Source organism: Leptonychotes weddellii, chromosome 8 (genome assembly GCF_054177405.1).
Source record: "Leptonychotes weddellii isolate Sample4059 chromosome 8, ASM5417740v2, whole genome shotgun sequence".
NCBI lineage: Eukaryota > Metazoa > Chordata > Mammalia > Carnivora > Phocidae > Leptonychotes > Leptonychotes weddellii.
The window spans coordinates 32835773-32857829 of record NC_138376.1 but is presented as its reverse complement, the minus strand read 5'-3'; the positions used below and the strand labels follow the sequence as shown (position 1 = coordinate 32857829).

General features: G+C 51.8%; 1 protein-coding gene and 1 long non-coding RNA gene across 2 annotated transcripts in view; both read right to left on the bottom strand.

Moving 5' to 3' along the window:
* POLH (DNA polymerase eta) overlaps nucleotides 1–22057 on the bottom strand; it is a 277794-nt gene that overhangs the window by 68813 nt on the left and 186924 nt on the right. The window lies entirely within an intron of this gene.
* The window catches only part of LOC145722831 (uncharacterized), a 19306-nt gene continuing 7087 nt past the window's right edge, over nucleotides 9839–22057 (bottom strand). Inside the window, exons 2-3 of the long non-coding RNA XR_014147399.1 lie at nucleotides 10636–10766; nucleotides 9839–10165 (exon numbers count right to left, since the gene is read on the bottom strand). This is a non-coding gene — a long non-coding RNA (uncharacterized LOC145722831). The remainder of the gene's footprint in view (nucleotides 10166–10635; nucleotides 10767–22057) is intronic.

The window sequence follows — 22057 nt, the reverse complement described above, 5'->3', positions numbered from 1 at the left end:
CCCTTGTCCTCAGGGAGCTCCCAGCCCAAAGAAGGTTAAATAATTCCTTGGCCAGATCTTGTTTTCCAGAGCAGGTGAGAAGGAAGGGTCCAGCTGTCACTTAGCAGGCTCATTAGCGACGTCTTCTGGGGCCTTGCCCTCCCCAGGGATAATTATTAACAGGCCTCAGGTGTGAGAGGGCCTGCAGCCGAGGCCCCACCCTCCCAATTCCGCCAACTGGGCCAGCTGGGCATCCTGGGGGGCCCAGAGCTGAGAGTCCCACCTGGAGACAGCCCCAGGCTTGAGTCCTACCCCCCAGCCCCCCACACTGAGCCAACCTTGCTTCATGTTTGATAAGACGAACCTCCAGCTGGGGGACCCGGCGCTGACAAGGAGAGCGGCCTACCACCTCCCCATGAAACCATGGAGACCGTTCTGCATTGGGGATCCATCCCTGCAGCCTCAAAGGGGAAGGTCTAATCCCCCCAAATCTGGGCATGGCCTCTAGCCATGTCAGCAGGAATTTTCCACATGTGCTGAGATTTCTGTTTGCCTTCCCCATTAGCTCAACAAGCATGGATGGAAAGATGACTAAGGTAATTAGTGACTGTAGCCATCAGTCACGGACCGAGGGGCCAGGCCAGGATGGGGTGCAGGGGCTGGAGTGGGGCTGGGGAGGCTGTGAGTCAGCCAGAAAACACGGGGCCTGTGCCGGGCCTGGGAACCTCAGGCCCAAGGGAAGCGGGCCCAGGAATAGGGACAGCAAATGGTGGCGTCAGCCTCGTTACCATGGAAACAGCTCCAAACAGAGGCTCCTGCTACCAAAGAGGGTGCAAGTCCCTGATGGGTCAATGGGCACAGGGTTATTGACAAAGGACTGGGGAATGCCACTGGAGAGCCCAGCCCGAACCTCTTGCGGATGGATGGAGAAAAGCAGGTTCTTAGAAACTTCTTCCTGTGGCGCATTCCAAGCAGGCCCCAGCCATCATCCACTTCAATAGGCTGATTCTTTTGATCATATGCCTCTATTAATAAAAAGTCTGTGATATGTGCCCCAACATGTGTATATTTATTTGTTTAAATTCACATGTGCTACCATACTAATAAATTATGTACATTATTGAAAAATACACCCCTAAATAGACATTTTTAGAGGATGGAAGAAAAAATAAATAGGAACTTCCAGTGCCTTCCCAAATATTGATGGGCCAGTCTGGCACACCCTGTTTTGGAGACCACTGATGTACTTCAAGAGTGTAGGTGACACATTGCTAACTAAGCTCCTTAAATGAGCAAATGTGTCTGGGTTTGCAAATTCAACATCAGCCAGTCCTTCCAGGTTAAGGTTAAGATTAGTGGCTATCTCAAAAGTGGTTTAAACTTGAGCTGACCCTAATGCTGGGCTAGAGATGGTGGCAGCGCTGGGGATGTCAGCTGACAACGGGCTCAGAGTGCCCCCCAGCCCCCACTGTGACTGTGCTGTGTCCTTCCCTCTGTGTGGACTGCCCTGCCACTTTCTCTGCCCCCGAGAGCAAGTCAGCCCTCCAGACTCCAGCTCTGCTCTCTTCTCCACTCCGGACATCTTCCCTAAGTCTCAGACTGGTCAAGTGTCCCACCTCCACTTTCCCGCAGCCCGAGATGGATACCTCTATTCTGGTATTTACTGCCTTGTGCTGGAATGATGTGTTTCACCCTCTGCTCCCTCGCTAGACTGTGAAGTCCTACAGGGCAGGGGCGGCTCTGCTCACCTTTGTCTCCCCAGCGGCCAGCACACACAGACAGGGACATACCCACTCAGATCCCCGCAGCACTCCTCATCCTGATGGTTTTTTGGTTTTTTTTTTAAAGATTTTATTTATTTATTTGACACAGAGAGAGAGAGAGTGAGAGAGGGAACAAGAGCAGGGGGAGTGGGAGAGGGAGAAGCAGGCTTCCCACTGAGCAGGGAGCCGGATGCGGGGCTCGATCCCAGGACCCTGGGATCATGACCTGAGCCGAAGGCAGATGCTTAATGACTGAGCCACCCACGTGCCCCACCATTCTGATGTTTTGAGGCCTCTTGGCTTGCACGTGCAGAGCAGGCCAGGAAGGCCGGGGACTTGACATCAAACCCCAGGATCCCTCAACTAACAACCACAGGATGGGGGGATGATACCCGAGCTCACTTTCCCTTGGGTGGTAACTTTGAGGTGACTATTCTACCCAGTCTCCAGGGGGTCCCCGGCGTGGGGGGGCCCCCCAGGTGCCCACAGCGGGCACATGCCCAATCACACATATTCTATTGGCTTCCTTCCTTTCCCTGCCTCACTCCCTCACTCCCTGACTGGCGGTTCATGGGATCACCTCCCAAATGAGCTACTGGAGCTCGAATCCTCATCTCGATGGGGAACCAGCCCAAGATACCGACATAGAGTTAGGTGCTCGACACATTCTAATTAAAGAAGGTCTATTGAGCAACTTCTATGTCCCAGCCATGGAGGGCTCAAAGAGCAGAAAGCTCACGAGGCTAGAGCAGTAGCAGAAGGTTCCTGAGGAGGTAGATGGAACTGGGCCATTCTGGGGGGCAGGGTGGAACAGACAGACAGCAGTGGAGATGGAATTCCCAGGAGAAGGAAGGACAGGAGTGAAGGAGGCTGGCAAAGGGCGACCGATCAAGAGGGCAATGAGGAAGCACTGAATGACACATCTTATTCCTGCCACAAGGGCTTTTCCCTTTTCCAATCCTCGTTCACAGTTTCCTCTTTCCTTGAATTCAGAGCCTTGGCAGCTAAACTTGGGGCTTGGCATCTTGGGGGAGGGGCTTCTCAGAAATTCCATGCACTGGCAGAGAAGCAAGCCCCCTCCCTGCCCCCACCCTTTGGAACAATCCTCATTAAGAGCTTTCCCAAGACAGGCAAAGAGATTAGGCTGACTTCTGGGAAGGCCGCTGCCTCCACCTGCCCCTCTCCCCATGTCTGCAGAAGGGAGGGAAGCAGAAGGAAAGAGCCAGGGATTCTCTGGGTTCCTCTGCTAATCATTAGGTGTGATTAAAAGCAGGCGGGGAAACAAATCTGGGCATGCTGACAATGGACCCTGTAAATACTCTCATCCACTCTGGCTTCTGGGGGTCCTGCCTTAGCTGGCAGCCATCCAAGCAGTGGCACCCACCATCCTGGGCACCCACACTCAGTCAGAAAGAGTGTGTCCTGAGGCAACAGGCTCAGCCCCGACCCCTTAGAACTGAGCTCAGAGAGGGCTGGCCTGGGAGTCCAGATACTTGTGCCCCGCCTGGCTCTGCCATCTGCTAGTTGGGAGACCTTGGGTGAGTCCCTTACCTTACATGTGACTTAGTTTCCCCAGCTGTACCATAAAGGAACTGGGTGCTGTCTAGGGTCACTTCAACTCTGGTGTTTTATATTCTAAGTCTGAGCTGCTTTGTGTCCAAGATTCCTCAGTCCAGAGATTCTGGGGTGCTGACCCACAAATCACACTCAGCGGCTCTGGGGTCCCAGGCTGGGGCCCAGGTGCTGTTGTAAAGACTGTGGCATTCAGACGGAAGGAGGCCTAGCATCTGAACACTGAAGCATGTTCCAGGGGGAGAAGATCTTACACCGGCCCTTCTCTGAGCCTCCCACGCCTCAGCAAGGCCAGGCCCACATATTTCGGGTGAGGTTGTCTCTGACCTCTCCTTGAGGAATGAATCTCAGGAAAGAGTGCTGATCACCTGGCGCAAGAGTGGATTCACATAGAACAAATCATGAAGTTAACCTTGTTTTCTCCTTCTACAGGGTCTCTGGTCCTGAGGGACACCACAAATATTGTGAATCTAGCAAGACTAAAAGGGGCTTGGCTTCTGGTCATTCATTGGAGCTTCTCATCCTGTGATTCTCCCATACCATAGAGGAGCAGCCTAGAAAAGTGGCATGGTCTTTGGGCAACTTCCCCACTAGTGTGAGGTCCTAGCAACCTGGCGGGGGAAGGCTCTAAGGCTCTAAGAGGATACACCCAAGGCCCCACCCAACCCATCCATACGCAAAGATAAGCTGATGTGGCTTTTCCAGGCACCTTCAGATCTGGAGATGACTTGGGTGGGTCCTGTTGCAGTTAGAGTCTCTCCCTGGGCCAGGTTTCCACAGATTAAAACAAATAAGGTCAGGTGCTTGAGCCCTGGGAAATCCTTCACTCCCCAACAGAACACTGCATCCTTCACCTCCCAGCCACACACCTTGTAAATAAAAGCATGTCCACATTAGAACTATAGTAAGATACAATTTTTCACCTATCAGATTGGCAAAAATAATTTTTTTTTTTAATAGCACACTTCGTTGGCCAGGCTGTGGGGAAATAATCACACTCATCCATTGCTGGTGGGAGTTTATTTGTTACAATCTCTGCAGAGAACAATTTGGCAATATGTATCAAGATTACAAACACATATACCCATTGACCAACAATTCCAGGTCTGAGAATTGATGCTACAGATATACCTAGTACGTGCGAAATGACGCATGTACAAGATTATTCACTGCAGCATTGTTTGTAAAAACTAAAGAAGGAAATGACCTAACTCAACAAAGGACTGGTTGAATAAATGACAGGTCGGCCATACAATGGAATATTATGCAGCTGTAAAAAAAAAAAAATGGCTCAAGGCATTCTTTACATACCATTATCAAGAGCCCTCCAAGATGGAGTAAACCGAAGAAGTAAGAAGTAAGATACAGAACCATGTGTAAAGTATGCTACTTTTTGTGGAGAAAGGGGACAAAATAAGAATAGAAATTTAAAAAGTCATGCCTTCCCTCACAGAGACAGGGCAAAAACTCAAGAGACTTGGAAGGAACTTGCCCTGCCCCGCTCTCCACCTTGAAATAAGAAGCAAATGAGTTCATGGGTGAAAGTCAGGAGCTGTGGAGACAGTCAGGGACCGGGGAAAAGCCAGGCTAGAACCTGGCTGCAATTAATCCTGTCCTCAGACCTGCCCCTTACCCCTCAGGGCCTTTGCACTTACAAGCTAACCTCAGCGCTCCACCCCTGACCTCATTAGGACCAATTGTCCTTGGCCAATGAGGAAAGAGCAGAGGTGGGGCTTAATATGTAAATGCCGTGGGCGCCCGCCACTCCCAGGTCCCCTTTCAAAGGAACAAAACCCTGTATTCTGGCGGTCCCGGCTGTTCACACTGCAAGTGATGATTTGGTTTCAGTACTAAAGTGTTTGTCCTCCCTTTGAAATCGATTGCTCGAATTGTTTTCTTTGTACTTCAACTGCAGATTGATATTCGTTTTTGAGTTGTGCATAAGCTGAAAGTGAAAGGTATTTTATATCTAGTTGTATGTCTGCATATATCTAAGCAAACCTGATTTGAGTTAATACTGGGGTCCCATGAGAATATTTGCCCCGGAAATGAGATCCTAGACGTTATTGATGGTTGAGAAAACTCTGTTTGATTACAAGCTTCTCAAGGGCCTAGAAGAAGTCTTTTCTTTGGGGGGTAGAGGTGGGAGGGGCTATCTTCTCAGGAACAGAGTAAGTGCTTAGGAAATGTAGGTCAAAGTAATGATCTGATAGAAGTAGGAATCTCAGCCGCAGGCAGACAAGGTCCTGTCCCCCTCCCTCCCTGATTGTCGTGGGCAGGGAAGTCAGAGCTTCATGGTGGGGAAGCAGGTGGGGCAGGGCCCAGCGCCCACACCTGGCCTGCGTCCTCCACGCACCTGCCTGGAAATGGGGGTGGTGGCGGCGGCAGACCAGGGCAGACCACTGCCGATGTCGGGCGCGGTCCCCCAAGTCGATGGGAGCGCGTTCCTGAGATAGGGGTGCGATGGTTGGAATGTGAGACCAGAGGCAGTGAGGGACCACGCCAGCCCAAGAGCTGAACAAATATTGACCCTGAGCAGGGCAGCCTCTTGAAAGCCCTCCATGGGATGCCTCTCGGTGTTCCCCTATCTCCCGCCAGCCTCACAGCAGGGTGTCTCCAGCCGGGGTGGGGGTGCGGGAGGAGGGTGCTGACTCTCCCTCTGGGGCCCAAGGCCCAGAAACCCTATGTCACCTCAGTGGTCCTGGCATGAGGTTCCAGGGGCTTCCAGGCCTGGGTCTCACTATCCTCTGGGCTCTCCAGCCTGGACGTGAGTGGCCTGGATGTGGGATTAGGATGTGGGCCTCCCTGGAGTCAGGCTGCCTTTAAAATGCCCCACGGAGGGGGCGCCTGGGTGGTTCAGTTGTTGGGCATCTGCCTTCGGTTCAGGTCATGGTCCCAGGGTCCTGGGATCGAGCCCCGCATCGAGCTCTCTGCTCTGCGGGAAGCCTGCTTCTCCCTCTCCCACTCCCCCTGCTTGTGTTCCCTCTCTCGCTCTGTCTCTCTCTGTCAAATAAATAAATAAAATCTTTAAGAAAAAAAAAAATAAGGCCTTCTGCCCCGGTCATTCAATGAAAAAGAAACCCACTACAGGCCTCCTAATTATTTTTTTGTGTGCCAGGCACTAGATGCTTTACGTGTATTTACCCATTTAATCCTCACAACAAGCTTGGGAGATATGTATTATTTTTTATCCCTATTTTACAGATGCAGAAACTGACTCACAGGGAGAGTGAGAAGTGCCAAGTAGAGAAAAGCCTCTCAAAGATATCGTGTAAAACATGGAGATTGGGGGTGGGGAGGTCCTTTAAGAAGGCTGGGTACCAGTCTCCTTTTACAGAAGGGGACACAGAGGCCCTGAGCAGGGATGGCCTGCACAAGGTCACCCTGGGCTGCAGAGCAAAGGCGCTGAGTCAAAGTTGCTGCTGGCTGGCAGACATTCCTAGGGAGCTGACTGCTGAGCCTTGGGGTTACCTGAGGTCTTGTCTTACAAGATCCCAGATGCTTTGTTTTCTTTCCCTGCAGGCCTGATACTCTGGGCAGACACGCCCGGCCTCACTCCCCATCGGATATCTTTCTCCTTTCCCATCTTATTCACCCTAACCCTGACATTTTCCCCGCATCAGCCCCACAAACTGCTTTCCAGGGCCCAGTCCCAGGGCCCTCTCTTCTGTGGCTTCTCCAAGATGTTTTCCCAAAACCTTTATGGCCCTCAGTTCCCCGACCTGTCCAATGAGGACATTTGGGCCCGATCAGGCCGAGACCCTTGCTCCGTACCTCGGAGGTGCTGGGACTCTCAGACTCTATGTCTGTACTTGACGACAGGAGTGTCTGCTGTCCCCACCTGGGCCTGCTGGGACCCTGCCCTGCCATCTCCCTCTCATTTCATAGTCAGGCTGGGAGGAGGAGGTCAAGACTGGAGACAGGAAGACAGGCAGGGTATTCAAGGGGTTCACTCCATTGCCACCCCTCAGTCTCCCAACCAGATTTCCACCACTCCATCCCCACACACTGTTCCAGCCTCCAAGGCCTGGTCCAGACCCCAGGACCCCTCTGCCAGTAGGGAAAGAAAAGGGAATGTAGGCTGGGGTGGGGTGGAGTGAGCACCTTCCCAGGACAGGGGACGGTTGGCTGTAGCCCACTGGCCTCACAACCTGGCCTCCCCTCAAGGATGCTGAGGAACCCTGGCTGGGAATGGGATGGGCCTCTCCAGTTCTGCCAAGGGCAGCACCTTCTGCTTAGAAGGAAACACAGCCTGTGTGTGTGTGTGTGTGTGTGTGCACGTGCACACACACGCGCGTGCCCCGGCCTGCCCGGGCCCCAGGCTCGCCCTTTCCTTCCCAGGTCAATGACCTCTGGAACTCCGAGAACACTCAGGGCCTCCCATCCTTCTGCCTGGTTCCAGGTCAGACTCACTGAATGAGATCCACAAGTAAAGAGAAACCTCCTGGGCCCTCTCCTCAGCTCTCACTGCCCACGTGCTTCTTGGGAAAAGGGCAGGGCAGCCCCCAGTTCCCCACACAGACCTGCACTCTGGCCCACCCTGGCTCAGCGCAGCTCAGTCCGAGTGATAGAATAGAGTCTCTGTCTTGCAAGGGAGATTCTCAAGGAGATGCCCACCTCCCACATGCCCTCAGGACATGCATTCCCTGGTTCCAGGAGAGACTGGAAGCAACGAAGGACACACAGACACCTTCTGGGAACCAGGGACAAGCACTCAGGGGAAATGAATCAAGTGTTGACATCCTGAGCAGGCTAAGAATGAAGGAGGTTTCCTGGGATGGGAAGGAGGAGCCAGGCCCAGGGCAGAAGTGGGTGCTTCAGAACACAGAGGAGCCCCTTCATTTCTCTCACATGGTCCAGAGGAGCTGGGCTTGGGAACTCTGTGAACACAGGGCTGTCTCTCCCCATTAGACTGGGGCTCCCCGAGGCAGGACTGTGTCTCCCCCTCAGACTGGGGCTCCCTGAAGCAGGGCTGTGTCTCCCCCTCAGACTGGGGCTCCCTGAGGCAGGGCTGTGTCTGCCCTCAGACTGGGGCTCCCTGAGGCAGGGCTGTGCCTCCCCTCAGACTGGGGTCCCTGAGGGCAGGATCATGCCAAGACCCTTCCTCTGTACCTCTGAGGTGCTAGGAATCTCAGATTCTATGTCTTCCCTCTCAGATTGGGGCTCCCTGAGGGCAGGGCTGTGTCTCTCCCTCTGACTGGGGTTGTTTGAGGGGTAGAAATTGGTTGTTTTCCTCATCAGACTGGAAGGAGCCAAGGATGTAAGGAAATAGGAGCCAAGGGTATAGGTTAAAGAAGACCAATTCCAAGTCCTGATCAGAAAGAAGTCACTTTTTTCTTTTTTTGTCATCTAAATTAGTTAATTGATCTTTATGGAAAATAAGGCCTACACACATTCTAGATACCAAAAAATGTTCAGCTCGGGGATGCCTGGGTGGCTGAGTCGGTTAAGCGACTGCCTTCGGCTCAGGTCATAATCCCAGGGTCCTGGGATCGAGTCCCCCATCGGTCTCAGTGGGGAGCCTGCTTCTCCCTCTGCCTGCCGTTCCCCCTGCTTGTGCTCTCTCTCTCTCTCTGACAAATAAATAAATAAAATCTTTTTAAAAAAAAATGTTCAGCTTGCCCATCCAGCTCATCTACTCTGAGAAACATATCTTCCTCTACCAGGAGGGAAAAAAACAAACAGCTAAAATTCCATCTCATTTATTTTTAAAATTAGATAATATATCTAAATGGTTCTAATATCAAGGTAATACACAGGGATATACCTTGAGCATTCTCACCCCCAGTACCTCCATTCCTCCTCATTCCCTCCCATATGTAATCACATTCGCTCCTATGCGTCCTTCCAGTGTTTGTTTATGCAATTGCAAGTAAATACTCCTGCTTTCTCCTCCCCAGAGAGAACTTTCTGGCAGCTAGAACTAGTCTAATCAAAAGCCTAGGTTTGTAGCCCAGTTGTGACGTTGACCCGTTTGACTTTCAGGCCCCTCTCCTGGGTGGGAGGTGATAACCGGAGACCCTGTGTGCCCGTGAGGAAGGAGGCAGCTTCTGTAATGGCCCAGCATACAGCAAGTGCTCAATAAGTGAGTGCTGATTGGTTTCGTTTTTGTTGTTGTTTTTAAAGAAAATATCTGAACTCCATGCGTTCCCTCTGCCCTTAGGTCGGGCTTAGCTGGGCTTGTTGGCAAGTGGATTTGGAGAGAAGAGGTCTTCAAGTGAAGAGGTGGTTTGGGAGAGAGACTGAGGAGTGGGGCGAGGCTCATGCACACATAGAGGCAAGTGGCACTTCTGAGGTCTGCGGGTTCTGAGACTCTCCCAGCAAGGCATCCTGGTCCTGGGAAGAGAAGGCCAGCCTGCATATCCCCGGCAGCTCAGCCCAGCAGCGTCAGAGGCCAGACCGAAAGCCCTATCTAAGGTACACAGCATTATCTCCATTCCTCCCATGGGGAGAGCCCAGGCCTCCCAGAGGGCCTGCCTCCCACCGCTTCGTTAATATTTACCGCCGCTGGAAAACAGCCGGCAGCCCTGGCAGGGGCTAGCTGCCGCCCAGGAACGCGTACGGGGGCGGGCGAACCCCGCATGCAGCAGATCGCGGCCGAGGATCCCCGCGAGCACCTTCCATCGCCAGGCAGGCGCCAGCACCGAGTCCCTGCACGCACACGGGCAGCCCTGGCTCCTTCCAGCACAGGGAAGGACATGAGACAGAAAACTGAGCCCTCGCTGCCCAGCGCCCGGGGCTGGTCCAAATCGAGATGTGCTGTGAGTAAGCAGAGGATGCGCACAGCTTGTGAAGACTGAGCATGAAAAAATCATGTAAATTATCCCAGGCCGTTTTCATGCCTTGATTACCTGTTGAAAGGAGAATATTTTCGGATATTTTAGGTTAAATAAATATATACATAAATACATAAAATATGTCAAAATGTGTCGCACCTGTTCATTTTGCTCCCTTAATGTGGCTTACTAGAAAATCTAGAAAATACAGATGTGGCTCACATTACCCTTCTGTGGGACGGCGCTGACCAGGAAGGTTATAGGAATTCTATCTTGGAGGCTGTACCCTTCCCCTCCTGCCAGACGAGGGGTATGGTCACACCAACGCCTCCAGCCCTTGGAGCCCGTTCCACCCCCACCCCCATCAGACGGGGGGCCCTGTGAGGACAGGAGCCGGCTCTCTGCTCTCTCCTGGTTTCACCCCCATGCCCAGACACTTGGGAGGGGACAGGGGCTGCACTGTGGGAGCTGGTTGCCCATACTGTCTGCCAGGGCAGCGACAGCATGTTCCCGGGGAAGACCAAGCCCCGAGCCCTGTGGCCTACCCATTATAAACCTCCTCTGCCTCGGTTGATGATCAGATTAGAAGTTGCTCATTTCATTCAGCTGATCTTGAGAGGAAGCATTGTTTTCCCAAGACTTGAGATTCAGGCATTCAGCAAGTTGTGGGTCACTCCTGGGTCAGAAGGGGTTTGAAATGCTTACAAATTATAAAATTTCATGGAGAATCCACAGTAAATATAGAAAAAGTCACAGCACCGAGTCTGGTCACATTTCAGCTTCCACTCACTCAGCCTTGTGCCACCGCTTTGAGACATACCTTCATAGGAGAGCTCTTCTCGGAATGGTAGACACACATCCTCCCTCCCCAAGTCCACTGCTTTGCAGACCCTTGGCCCTCTGGGCACTCCCTGCACGCACCTGCTGGGTCTACTCCCACCTCCCCTCCCCCAGCCGAACCCAGTTCCCCGTGCGCCTTGCTCTGCTGAGCCCAGCAGGTCAGTCACCTCCCTCGTTCCGGATATGATATGTCCATTAACCCAGCTTGTAATTGCCATGCTCTTCGGATCACTACATGTCACTGCTGACACACCAGGAGCTGTCAACAAGCCTCAAGTCTTTTGTACTTAGACGGTTGGTGTGTGGGACCCCCGTGCCGACCCTGGCAAATGCCACCTTGTATCACTACGTCCCTCACGGCCACCTGTCGTGGCCCTTCTGGGTGGTTCACTTTTCCTCCCAAGGGGATCAGCGTAACATCCAGGCCCTCCTCTAAGTCCTAGCTAGTGGGAGGCGGGATGTCACCCCCCCACCACTCCCGCATGGTGCTCCGGTCCCTCCCAGGGTCTCTCCTCAGTCCTCATCTCGGTTCACCCCTCGGCAACATTTGGAACAGTTGGTCACGCTGCTTCACTGAAACCTTTTTTTCACTTTATTTTCAAGCTCTCACACTCTCCTGGTCCCCCCCCACCACCACCACCACCTTCTGGCCACTCCTTCTCAGCCTCCTTTGCTGGCGATTTTCTGTGACCCAACTCTGTAACATTGGAATGCCCCATGGCTAGTGCTTGGACCCCTTCTCGTCCTTGCCTTCGCTCACTCCCTGGGCGATCTCATCCGGATGAGAGGCTTTAAATATGATTTATAAATTGCTGGCTCCCAGACTTCAATCTCCAGCCCAGCCGTCCTCTCTGATTCCCGGACCCGCATGTCCTATTGTCCCCTTCTCATCGCCACCTGGGTATCTCCTGGGCATCTCAGACTCGGCATTCCAAACCTGGCCTTCCCGTTGGCCCCATCCAGCCATCCCATTCACCATCTCAGGATCTCCGGTCAGGTCAACTCCATCCTTCATTTGTTCAGACCAAATGCCTTTGCCATCCTATTTCACACATCCCTTTCTTTCACATCTCCTAGCCAAGGTGCCAACAAATCCTGTTGGTTCTATCTTCAGAACATAGCAGACTCCAACCATTTCTCTGTCACTTCCAGTCAGGTTCAAGCCACTGTCATTTCTCGCTTGGATTTTTGCAAGAACCTCATGACTTTTGCCCTTGCTCTTTGGATCACTACAGTTTCCCTGCTCTGCCCTCTGTCTACCCTCAGCACGGCGACCAGAATCAGCCTATTAAAACCCAATCCAGACGCCACCCTTCCTCTGCGCTGACTCTCCAATGGTTCCTGCCTCACTCAGAGTAAAAGCTGCAGGCTTCACAGAGGCCCCCACACCCTGCAGGATCCAGCTCCCCTTCCCCGCTCTGTCCCTTCTCCATACTCCCCCTTGCTCTTTGCTCCTCGGACACCCCAAGCATTGCTTCAGCCTCCCGGGCTTTGCAACAGCCTTCCGTCTCCAGAAAGCCTCATGGCTCCCTTCCTCCTTCAGGTCTTTGCTCAAATGCCATCTTCTGAGTGAGGCCTTTCCTGGCAGCCCCGTTTGGAATGGCAACCCCACTCTCTGGTACTCTTTATCAGCCTTCCCCACCTAATTCGTCTCCATAGCACTTTTTTTTCTTTCTAATACGCTATATACTTTTCTTTTTTCTTTTTTTTTCAGATTATTTATTTGAGTGAGTGATAGAGGGGGAGAGAGAGAGAGCGCGCACTCACGAACAGGAGGAGGGAGACCGAGAAGCAGGCTCCCCACTGAGCAGGAAGCCCGATGCAATGTGGGGCTCGATCCCAGGACCCTGGGATCATGACCTGAGCCGAAGGCAGACGGACGCTTAACCAACTGAGCCACCCAGGCGCCCCTATTTTTCTTATTTAATTTCTTATGGTCAGTCTCCTACCAATGGAGTGTCAGCTCCAGGAGGGCGGGGACTTCTGTCTGATTTGTTCACAGCTGTATCCCTAGTTCCTAAAGTAACACCTGACATGTAGTGGATATTCAATCACTATGTGTTGAACGGACAAGACGAGACTAATGACAGAGCCCCCGTGGCATCTATTGTCCTTTTCTAGACCAACGTGGATTTATTAAGCAACACCCTTGGCATACGGCCTTCTAATATACCACATAATTTACTTATTTATTCTGGTTTTCATTCATTGCCTGTCTCCTCCTGTAGAACGTAAGCTCCATGGATGTTTGTTGAATGAATGGATGACCATTTTTCCAGCTACTGATCCATAAAACTACTTCAGGATCGCAGCTCTATTTCTCCATCTTGACCATCAAAGCACCTGAGAGACGTTATCAAGAACTTTGCGGAGTTCCCGCACTTCCCACAACTCCTGCATCTACCGGTCTCCAATCCTCTTGGGAGTCAGAAAATCCATTAGTCAGAAATCTTAATGAGAGAAACACATACTAAAACTGGAGATTCCTTCTCTCTGACCGCCCAGCACCAGTAAGACCTGAAAGTTGGAAAACACGGTTAGCCCAGATACAGGGAAACAGACCCTCCTGTATAGGAGGATGGGGACATGAATCCACACAGCTTCTATGGAGTTGGACAATTTGACGATATCTATCAAAATTAAACGTGAGCAAATTCTTTGCTCAACAACTCCATCTCTGAGTATTTATTCTATAGAAACGCATACATATCACATATGTCAAACACGCAGAAAGTGATGTGTATGCAAAGTTATTCATTGTAGATAAGACAATGAGAGAGAAAGCCTGGCGACTGTGGGGGGCCGGTAGAATAAATGACAGGGCATCGTACTACGGTACTCCCTGGACATCGAAAGAATGAGGCAGCCCCACGTGCATTGTTGAGTAAAAATCTCCAAAATCTGTTAGAGGAAAAGAAAGTTGGGTAAAACGTGGCAAGTTAAATATGCCCCATTTGCCTTTTTTTTTTTTAAGACTTTATTTATTTATTTGATAGAGAGATACACAGCAAGAGAGGGAACACAAGCAGGGGGAGCGGGAGAGGGAGAAGCAGGCCTCCCGCTGAGCAGGGAACCCGGTGCGGGGCTCGATCCCAGGACCCTGGGACCACGATCTGAGCCGAAGGCAGACGCTTAACGACTGAGCCACCCAGGCGCCCCAACACATTTGCCTTTTTTAAAGGGTAGATAGATAGGTGGATCATATACATGAGCAGCGGTAACACTGGGTGCCTTTGAGGAGCGCAGCTGGGGGGCTAGAAGGCAGGGGTGAGAGGGGCACTTTTCACTGTATACTCTTTGGTGTTTTTTGAGTTTTATTCCATGGGTGTTTCTTATCTATTTCACAACACTCTTGTTTTTTGTTTTTTTTTTTAAAGATTTTATTTATTTATTTGAAAGAGAGAGTGGAGAGAGAGAGCACAAGAGGGGAGAGCGGGAGAGGGAGAAGCAGACTCCCTGCTGAGCAGGTAGCCCGATGCGGGACTCGATCCCGGGACTCCAGGATCATGACCTGAGCCGAAGGCAGTCGCTTAACCAACTGAGCCACCCAGGCGCCCACACAACACTCTTGTTTTTAATTGGCCTGACACGCTAGTCATGGCGAGCCCTTGCTGGCTCCCAGACCCCCCTCCTCCACCTTTCTAGGTGCTGGTGAACCATCCCTTTCCCAGTCTGCAGGCATCCTGGTCCAGGACTGCCCTGAGCTGTGAAGTTACAGATTCCAGACCCCTCCTCTTTTTGAAACTCAGAGCCACATTTTCCTGCACCCAGCCCCGTGCTCCGAGCTTCCTCAGAGGGGACCGAGAAGACCCAGCGCTCTTGTCCAGAAGCTTCGCTTTTGCCTGAAATGTTGTTTTACAGGGAGAGGCCCCCTGCAAACCCTGGGAGCAGCTGCTGGGGAGGTGCTTCTCTTTCCTCTCCAGTGTGGCCCCATCTCTGGTCTCTGGCAGAGGGGCAGCAACAACACAGCCCCAGGAACACCCCTTTTCTCTGGTCCCCATCGCCTAGGCCCAGCCTCCACGGGCTCTAATCCTGGCTACATAAGCCTCAGTTGCCCCTAGTATCTTTCACAAAGTTCTGCCTATTCTTGTCTTCCAGGCACCGTGTTCACAGGCTCATGGCCCCGTCTCAGATTTGCCCTTCCCTTCTCTGCTCAAGCCTTCCTAAAACAGCAACGCAGCAAGCTGCCATGTCGCCCACTGATCTCCTTAGCCACAGCTCCTCTTTCTTCAGCACTGGGACATAGACGACCCTGTGTGTGATTGCACAATCTGATGTACATTTTTGGGAGCTTCCCAGCCCTCTTGAGACATCTGTCCCTCCAGAGATTCATGCCATGGAATCCTTCCTATCTTGTCGCTGAAATATTGGCAGGCAGATTTGGAAAATCTTACTACAGGCCCTCAGCAGCTCTTGTCTGGATGGTGCAAGAACCTTCCCAGCCTCTCCCATCCATTCTCGGCACCAGCTCCTTCCTAAAAATCCCAGCTCATCGGGCTCCTCTTCTGCCGAAAGCCATTCAAGACCCTACAGGGTAGAATCCAAGTTAGCAGCAGGACTTGCAAAGCCCACCACGATGTGGTTTCTTGTCACTTCTCCACCTCTACCTCTGGAACTTCCTCCTTTAACTAAACCTCTGTGCACACATCCCTGGACGCACTATACTATTTCGCATCCCTGTGCTTCTGCTCCTGCTATTCCTTCTACCTAGGTTCCCCTTCCGACTGGTCTTGAGAGGGGCGCTCCAGATCTCGCTCAGGGATCACCTATTCCAGGAAACCTTCTCTGCCCCGCCCAGGGAGGGCTAACTCGGCCCATCTGGTTTCTCTCTGATGCCAGGGCATCACCTTAGCTCTCACTGCATGTGAAAAACACTGTTCCTTCCACCTAGCGGCCATTCCGCCCCAGCCCTTCCTCCAGAACCCCCACCTTTCAGATGGCAATGTATCCAGGCCCCGGGGATGAACCAAGGCTCCTCTAAGCTATCACGAGCATCCTGCCCACCCCCCCACCGCCTGACCCTCACTTTCCCCGTCTCCCTTGCAGCGTTGCCTTTCAGTCCCAGCCAATGAGACACGAGAGGTCCTTTTCTGACGGAGTTTCTGGGAAACACTTTTCTTCCCTGATAAAAAATGCAGCCGCATTTTCTCCTTGGCCTTTTTGTTTTCTGCCTTGAATATAATTGTAGGAGGCTCCGTAGCCGCCATCTTGCAACCCTGAGGCAACACGCATGTGGACAATAAGTTAATGTGCTCAGGACAGCAGAGCAGAAAGATAGAAAAAGCCTGAGTTTTTCATGACGTCACTGAGCTCTTTCACCAGACCTGGAGCCATAGCATGTCCTAGGAGATGCTCTTGTTGGAGTCCGTCTCCATGGCCATATGATAGGCTCTTGAGGACAGGAATGGGGTCTTACTCCTCTTGGCATTCCCAGAACCTAACACAATGACTCAAGAAATGACGGTTCAACTGAATTGGACCAAATTCTCTTCCCTGATGATTCTGAATAGGGACAGGTTCACTTTTATCCCACGTTTCCCTGATCACTGCCACTCTGCTAACCCATTCTTTCAACCAATCCCTTTTCCTTCATTCACTTCCCCCAATCCTCTGAGAGATGAAATGGTCCCCAGCACCAGGCAGAAATGAGTCAGATGCCTGCAAGTCTTCACAGATGAGGTGCCCACCCAGTGTGTCCTACCCTGGGCCAGGGGGGCACCATGTGTCAAGAAAGCACCATCTCTGCCCTCCCTCTGCCCCTGTGGGTCAGGCACAGGACACATGCTGTCAGATCTGACCAGGCCTCTGGACCCAGATCCTGACCGCTCCAGGGCATCTCCTCTTCACTCTCTTTAGGAGCAGAAGTTCTTCGAAGGCAGAAGCCTGGCTTCCAGGATGGACCCCAGCCTCTGCAAGTGCAGACACACAAAGAGGGCACTGCATCCACCACCCCCAACTGCACCCCCGGCTGCCCTCACAGTGCGTGGCTCAGGAGAATGTGAAGTTCCAGAATGAACTGCCAGCCCTGTGCTCATTATTAATGGAATCAATGATTTGAGGTACAAAGCATACTTTTTAAAACTGATGCTGAGGCCTTAAGCCACTGATAGCATTTCATGTTGGGTCCCGAGGGCTCCAACTATGTGTACTAAGGACTGAACACAGACTTCGTCTTCTGGTAAAACACGACAGGGCCGCGCTCCCCCTTGCCCACATTCTCAGCGGGTATCTGATTTCATTTGCTACCCCTCCACTCTCTCTGAGAAGCCTGCAGAGCGATGCCCACCAGCCACCCGGGGGATCAGCAACGTGCCGGCCCACTTCTGCTCCCACAGCCCAACCACCGGGACCCCCAGAGCCACTGTGTTTGTCCCCAAACCTGTTTGTCAGTGGCGCTTGTTACTGTCATTACACAATTTAGTTGAATCCGGCATAACACAATGAAATATGACTGTGAGAAGAACGAGGGTTCTTGTTTTCTCAAAAATCCAAGTTGAATGTTTGGAAGAGTCTGGTAACAGCAAACCACTGAAAACATGGCCACTGGGTTGGAGGTGAAAAAAGCAGACTGTAAAGAATGGAGCCAGCAGGGCGGGTGGTTGGGGGTGCTCAAAATCTGGAAGAATCCTGCCCTTGATTAGTTCTTAAGAGGTGTAATAAACTTTACTGTAAACCAAAACCGGAACCCAGAGAAGACAGCATGTCATGGGATGGTTTATACAAGAGAGAACATTCCGGGCACAGGAGAGGCTGTGCCCAGGGGAGGCCTCAGCCACACATCAAAAGGCTGGCAAATAGGAGCGCATCCATAGGTCTCCAGTTAAAATGAACTATTCACCCCGTATATGTCTATGATCCCCTTGCTAACCAGCCCACCGCAAGCCTTGATGGTGAGAGGTGTTAGGAGGGCTTCACAGTGACAAGCGTAAACCCTACAGCAGAGGACTTATCACTCTGAGCCTCCGATTCCTCGTAGATGATATCCGACCCGCCTCAGAAGGCTAGGAAGATTAACTGGGTCAGTGAAGTGGTTAGCTGAGCGCCCAGCACACAGGAAGCCCTCAGCTCACCAGCCAACCAATTAAGCAAGAGAGAAATCTCAGACCCACTCCAGACAGCTCCCTCTCCCACCCCTCCCAACGCCACCGGGCGACCCTGGCAACCCCACCCCTCTGCCGCTGAAAACCTCCTGACCCGGTCCTAGGGGCTCCATCCCCAAGGCAACTACCAGAGGGGCGGAGTCCGCACCATCTCTCACCGGGAGGACAGCACCGGGTCCCCACCTAGTCCTGCTGCTCTCATTCTCCCCACCTCAGATTCCAGCCTCCTCCAGCAACAAGAGGGGTGTTTTTATTTATTTATTTATTTATTTATTTATTTTTTAAATGTAGAGCTCTTTTTTTTTTTTTAAGATTTTATTTATTTGACAGAGAGAGACACAGCGAGAGAGGGAACACAAGCAGGGGGAGTGGGAGAGGGAGAGCAGGGAGCCTGAGGAGCAGGGAGCCCGATGCAGGACTCCATCCCAGGACCCTGGGATCGTGACCTGAGCCAAAGGCAGACGCTTAACGACTGAGCCACCCAGGCGCCCCAAGAGGGGTGTTTTTAAAACACAACTCTGGTCACGTCACTCCTTTGCAACGTTCCAGACTCCTTCAAATGGCTGAGAAGACCCTCCACACACACATGCAGGCGTGCCCATGTATGCACACGCTCACAAGCACACACAGAGCACTCCAGCCTCACCAGCCACCTCTCAGCTCCTCAGAAATGCACTCTGCCTCCTCCTGCCTCAGGACCTTTGTACATACTGCCTGCCACTAGAACAGTCCTTACCCCTTCTCAACCTGGTAAATGCCTCCTCACCCTTCAGGCCTCTACTTACATGCCATGTTCTTGGGAATACTTTCTCTTTCACTTATACAAAAAATGTTTATTCAGTACCGTCTATGTGCCTGGCACTATTCTAACCATTGAAAATACAACATGAGCAAGATGGACAAACATCCCTGCCCTCATAAAGATGATATTCTAGTGTGAAAGAAAGATAATAAACAATTAGACAAATGATATTTTCAGGCACTGGTAATAAAGGCATCTGATCAAAACAAGATTCATTTTATTGTCAGAAGAAATCAAGTGTTAGACAAAAATGATTTATATTTTGTATTTGTTTAAGAAAATTAAGTTTCAACAATATATCAAAGGCATTTATTTTAATATAGGATAAACATATGGCATAAAATATACATACATATATTTGCATATAGTAACATCACAATGACTGTTAAAATTTAGTTCTAGAATGTTGTTTCTGTTTGCATAATTTTGAAAAGGTGACTGTGGTGTGTTCCCCCTTCAACAAGTAAAATCAAATATGATGGCACTGCCCCTGTGTATATACACAGGAACATACAACACCTCAAAACCGACATGCAGAGCCCATCACAGGTCACAGACTCACACGTGTACATACACAAAAATACACCAGACTCTTAACATCACACACACACACACACACACACACACAGAGTGATAAACACACAGACACCGGGGTCAGGGTGTGAGCACCCCCCCGACAAAAGCTGGTGCTCCCACCGGAGGTATGGTTGCTGAGAGTGGCAAGTCCCTCTTCTCCTAAGACATCATCATTCAGATGATAATCAGCAGCTGGGGTGGCAACAGGAGGCCCTAAGTTCTCCCCCCATTCCCAACAGTTACCCAGCAACCTGACCCCTGGCAGAGGCTGAGGTTAAATTAAAATAAAGAGAGATCAAGGTACATTGTAATTTTGTGGTCACTCTCTACTCCGGCCTCCACGCAGCCCCCAAGCCCAGCAGCACAGTACCCACCCCATCACCAACACAGCCCACCTCACTCACTGCCCACGCGCGTGCGCACACACACGCGCACACCGCACCCACACCTCACGTAATCCCCCTCCTCGTGTCCCTGCACTCACACTCACAAATCACACACTCCTATATAAGCCCATCTCACACGCACAGAGATGCAAGGCAGCCACCAGGCTTCTCGGGAGATGGGAACAACCCGGGCTCCCCACCCTCCACACCCACACATACCCAGTGCCCATGCCCTGCTCTCTCTCCTCACCACTGCCTGAAAGGGGTGACTCACTGCTCTTACACCCAGAGCCAGCCATGCAGGGCAAAGTGGTACCCCCACCCCAGCCCCAAGCCAACCTCCAAGTCTCCCCACTGTCCACTGGCACTTGACCTAGCTGCCACACTGCCTGTGAATATCCAAAGAAAGGCCAAAGTCTTCGGGGACAAGGTCCCTCCTGAGTGGGGCAGGGCAAGTCATAGGATCTGAGGTGACATCAGGGAACTTGGGACATCAAGAACCCAAGGAAGGTTGAACCTTGGGCAGAGCACAGAGCTGACTGCCCGGGTCCCTGTGTGCCTGGGATCCCTGGGGCACAGCTGGTCATGACATCAGTGAATGGAGGGTAGTGGGCCGTCCACAGAGGAGGGATCCAGAGAAGGACCCAGGGAAGGATCAGGGGTGATCCTCCACCCTCCCTCCAAGACTTGGCTCCAGGGGGCCTCTGGGAGTAACGACAATGCCTAGGAGATCATCAAAAGAGTCATATCAGAGAGTGTCTGGAAGGAGACATGGCCAGCACCCTCTCAGAATGCCAAAGGTTCTTCTCTTCTCTCTGATCCCCTGGCTCCAAGAGAGAACCAGGCAGCCAACAAACTAGAAGGAAAACAGGCACAGAATGGTCCAGGCCCTTCCAGGCTGGGGGAGGAAACCAGCACTGAGATTCCATGGTTCTGTGACTTGGGACAGGGGGCTACGTAGGAGGAAGACAAGGGAGAGGGTTGCCTTCCCCCAGCCCTAGCCTCTCCCGACCTGCCACTGCAGCCACCCAGCCCCTAACCCAGCCCAGCCTCAGGATCCCTTTATTAAGGGCTGAGAACCAGCAGCTTACCTCCCATCGCAGGGGTGGCGGGGAGACCAAGACCCAACCGTGAAGCAGAACGATGGAGAACAGGACGAAACAGGCCAGGGAACCGCCGCAGGAGAAACTAAGGGCAGAGTAAGGAAAGACTGCCTGGTTGACAAAAGACACTTTAATCCAATTAACAAATAGCTACTGAGTACCAGGTCTACACTGAGTGCTGTGCTAGGTGCTAGAGCCACCAAGACGTAGGGAACGTGTTCTCTGACCTCAAAGAGCTGAGGCTATAATAAAGTAATAATAATAACAGCCAGGACCTGTGTCATGTTGATGATATGTTAAGCCCTGTTTTATGAGCCATCTGATTCTCATAACCAACCTTCTAAGCTAGATATTGTTATGACTCCCGTTTCAAAGATGGCAAAGAAATTGAGGCATAGAAGGGTGAAGTAACCTGCCCAAGGCTGCACAGCCAAGAAGAGGATTTGAACTAGGCACTCTGTTTCCGGGAGTTTGTGCTCCCCTCCATCTTGCCCTCCCCCTCCTGGAAGGCCATCTCGTACCCATTTTCCACAGCACTGGAAGCCCCCCCATCTCTCCCACCACGCTACCCCCAGCCCAAATCCTGTGTCACTAAAGATCATCTTCATCCTACCAAACACAGACAGAGCACCTGCTACGTGCAGGCCCTGTGTCGGTGCTGGTCATACAGACCTTAACTAGGCCAGGGCCCGACCCCTAGGGAGCTCTGTGGTTGGTGGGTGGGGTCAGCCAGGTGGTCCCGCTGTCAATGCAGGGAGACATAGGTTCACGACTCTGGAACCCCAGGTGAAGTAGCCAGGGCCAAGCATGACAGCATCAGGAAGAAGGGTCATTCGTGAAATTTAAAATCTTCTGTGCATCTGGACACCTAGAGGGCTCAGTCGGTAGAGCATGTGGCTCTTGATCTCGGGGTGGCGTGTTCGAGCCCCATGTTGGGTGTAGAGATGGCTTAAAAAAATACATTTTTTTTTATTCTTATGTTAATCCCCATACATTACATCATTAGTTCTAGATGAAGTGTTCCATGATTCATTGTTCGTGCACAACACCCAGTGCTCCATGCAGAACGTGCCCTCCTCAACACCCACCACCAGACCAACCCATCCTCCCACCCCCCTCCCCTCTAGAACCCTCAGTTTGTTTTTCAGAGTCCATCTTCT